Here is a 2500-nt window from a genome sequence, read left to right on the forward strand (position 1 = left end):
CAATACCTACAGCCACACCACCCTGGACAAGCCCAATCTCGTCTGATCTTGGAAGCTAAGCAGGGCCGGGCCTAGTTAGTACTTGGATGGGAGACCCTCTGGGAATACCAGGTGCTGTAGGCCTTTTTTTTTTTCTCTCTTGTTCCAGCTTCCTTCAATGCTTGTTTTTAGATGTATTAGAGATGTAGGTCAATAGGAAAACAATACCTACAACCACACCACCCTGAACAAGCCCAATCTCCTCTGATCTTGGAAGCTAAGCAGGGCTGGGCCTGGTTAGTACTTGGATGGGAGACAAACTGGAAATACCAGGTGCTGTAGGCTTTTTTTATTCTCTCTTGTTCCGGCCTCCTTCAATGCTGGTTTTGAGATGTATAAGAGATGTAGGTCAATAGGAAACCAATACCTACAACCACACCACCCTGAACAAGCCCAATCTCATCTGATCTTGGAAGCTAAGCAGGGACAGGCCTGGTTAGTACTTGGATGGGAGACCACCTGGGAATACCAGGTGCTGTAGGCCTTTTTTTCTTCTCTCTTGTTCCGGCTTCCTTCAATGCTGGTTTCTAGATGTATAAGAGATGTAGGTCAATAGGAAAACAATACCTACAGCCACACCACCCTGAACAAGCCCAATCTCGTCTGATCTTGGAAGCTAAGCAGGGACGGGCTTGGTTAGTACTTGGATGGGAGACCACCTGGGAATACCAGGTGCTGTAGGCTTTTTTTTTTCTCTCTTGTTCCGGCCTCCTTCAATGCTGGTTTTGAGATGTATAAGAGATGTAGGTCAATAGGAAACCAATACCTACAGCCACACCACCCTGATCAAGCCCAATCTCATCTGATCTTGGAAGCTAAGCAGAGCTGGGCCTGGTTAGTACTTGGATGGGAGACCACCTGGGAATACCAGGTGCTGTAGGCCTTTTTTTCTTCTCTCTTGTTCCGGCTTCCTTCAATGCTGGTTTCTAGATGTATAAGAGATGTAGGTCAATAGGAAAACAATACCTACAGCCACACCACCCTGAACAAGCCCAATCTCGTCTGATCTTGGAAGCTAAGCAGGGACGGGCCTGGTTAGTACTTTGATGGGAGACCACCTGCAAATACCAGGTGCTGTAGGCCTTTTTTTTCTCTCTCTTGTTCCGGCTTCCTTCAATGCTGGTTTTGAGATAATAAGAGATGTAGGTCAATAGGAAACCAAAACCTACAGCTACACATCTCTAAACAAGCCCAATCTCGTCTGATCTTGGAAGCTAAGCAGGGCCAGGCCTGGTTAGTACTTGGATGGGAGACCACCTGGGAATACCAGGTGCTGTAGGCTTTTTTTTTTTCTCTCTTGTTCCGGCTTCCTTCAATGCTGGTTTTTAGATGTATAAGAGATGTAAGTCAATAGGAAACCAATACCTACAGCCACACCACCCTGAACAAGCCTGATCTTGAAAGCTAAGCTGAGCCGGGGTTGGTTAGTACTTGGATGCAAGACCACCTGGGAATACCAGGTGCTGTAGGCCCTTTTTTTTTTCTCTCTTGTTCCGACTTTCTTTAATGCTGGTTTTGAGATGTATAAGAGATGTAGGTCAATAGGAAACCGTTACCTACAGCCACACCACCCTGAACAAGCCCAATCTCATCTGATCTTGGAAGCTAAGCAGGGCTGGGCCTGGTTAGTACTTGGATGGGAGATCACCTGGAAATACCAGGTGCTGTAGGCTTTTTTTTTTCTCTCTTGTTCCGGCCTCCTTCAATGCTGGTTTTGAGATGTATAAGAGATGTAGGTCAATAGGAAACCAATACCTACAGCCACACCACCCTGAACAAGCCCAATCTCGTCTGATCTTGGAAGCTAAGCAGAGCCGGGCCTGGTTAGTACTTGGATGGGAGACCACCTGGGAATACCAGGTGCTGTAGGCCTTTTTTTCTTCTCTCTTGTTCCGGCTTCCTTCAATGCTGGTTTCTAGATGTATAAGAGATGTAGGTCAATAGGAAAACAATACTTACAGCCACACCACCCTGAACAAGCCCAATCTCGTCTGATCTTGGAAGCTAAGCAGGGAGGACGTGCCTGGTTAGTACTTGGATGGGAGACCACCTGGGAATACAAGGTGCTGTAGGCCTTTTTTTATTCTCTCTTGTTCCGGCTTCCTTCAAAGCTGGTTTCTAGATGTATAAGAGATGTAAGTCAATAGGAAATCAATACCTACAGCCACACCACCCTGAACAAGCCCAATCTCGTCTGATCTTGGAAGCTAAGCAGGGCTGGGCCTGGTTAGTACTTGGATGGGAGACCACCTGGAAATACCAGGTGCTGTAGGCATTTTTTTTCTCTCTTGTTCCGGCCTCCTTCAATGCTGGTTTTGAGATGTATAAGAGATGTAGGTCATTAGGAAGCCAATACCTACAGCCACACCACCCTGAACAAGCCCAATCTCGTCTGATCTTGGAAGCTAAGCAGAGCCGGGCCTGGTTAGTACTTGGATGGGAGACCACCTGGGAATACCAG

The 2500-nt window shown here is 47.0% G+C and overlaps 7 non-coding genes and 5 pseudogenes across 7 annotated transcripts in view; all 12 read left to right on the plus strand.

Annotated features, from left to right (window-relative positions):
• Positions 1-4: 4 nt before the first annotated feature.
• Positions 5-123, plus strand: LOC142117513 (5S ribosomal RNA). Its single transcript, XR_012682919.1, has one exon. It is a non-coding gene; the product is annotated as a 5S ribosomal RNA (ribosomal RNA).
• Positions 124-205: 82 nt separating this feature from the next.
• On the plus strand, positions 206-324 carry LOC142117195 (5S ribosomal RNA; annotated as a pseudogene).
• An 80-nt stretch (positions 325-404) lies between these two features.
• LOC142117564 (5S ribosomal RNA) lies at positions 405-523 on the plus strand (annotated as a pseudogene).
• An 81-nt stretch (positions 524-604) lies between these two features.
• Positions 605-723, plus strand: LOC142117414 (5S ribosomal RNA). Its single transcript, XR_012682828.1, has one exon. It is a non-coding gene; the product is annotated as a 5S ribosomal RNA (ribosomal RNA).
• Positions 724-803: 80 nt separating this feature from the next.
• On the plus strand, positions 804-922 carry LOC142117384 (5S ribosomal RNA). Its single transcript, XR_012682801.1, has one exon. It is a non-coding gene; the product is annotated as a 5S ribosomal RNA (ribosomal RNA).
• Positions 923-1003: 81 nt separating this feature from the next.
• Positions 1004-1122, plus strand: LOC142117591 (5S ribosomal RNA; annotated as a pseudogene).
• An 80-nt stretch (positions 1123-1202) lies between these two features.
• LOC142117827 (5S ribosomal RNA) lies at positions 1203-1321 on the plus strand (annotated as a pseudogene).
• A 272-nt stretch (positions 1322-1593) lies between these two features.
• Positions 1594-1712, plus strand: LOC142117505 (5S ribosomal RNA). The gene has a single exon (XR_012682912.1). It is a non-coding gene; the product is annotated as a 5S ribosomal RNA (ribosomal RNA).
• An 80-nt stretch (positions 1713-1792) lies between these two features.
• LOC142117449 (5S ribosomal RNA) lies at positions 1793-1911 on the plus strand. The gene has a single exon (XR_012682860.1). It is a non-coding gene; the product is annotated as a 5S ribosomal RNA (ribosomal RNA).
• Positions 1912-1992: 81 nt separating this feature from the next.
• On the plus strand, positions 1993-2114 carry LOC142117267 (5S ribosomal RNA; annotated as a pseudogene).
• An 81-nt stretch (positions 2115-2195) lies between these two features.
• Positions 2196-2314, plus strand: LOC142117469 (5S ribosomal RNA). The gene has a single exon (XR_012682878.1). It is a non-coding gene; the product is annotated as a 5S ribosomal RNA (ribosomal RNA).
• Positions 2315-2393: 79 nt separating this feature from the next.
• Positions 2394-2500, plus strand: part of LOC142117450 (5S ribosomal RNA) — a 119-nt gene continuing 12 nt past the window's right edge. Inside the window, exon 1 of the ribosomal RNA XR_012682861.1 lies at positions 2394-2500. This exon is cut by the window's right edge and continues 12 nt beyond it. This is a non-coding gene — a ribosomal RNA (5S ribosomal RNA).

This window comes from Mixophyes fleayi, unplaced genomic scaffold (assembly GCF_038048845.1).
Source record: "Mixophyes fleayi isolate aMixFle1 unplaced genomic scaffold, aMixFle1.hap1 Scaffold_171, whole genome shotgun sequence".
Classification (NCBI taxonomy): Eukaryota; Metazoa; Chordata; class Amphibia; order Anura; family Limnodynastidae; genus Mixophyes; species Mixophyes fleayi.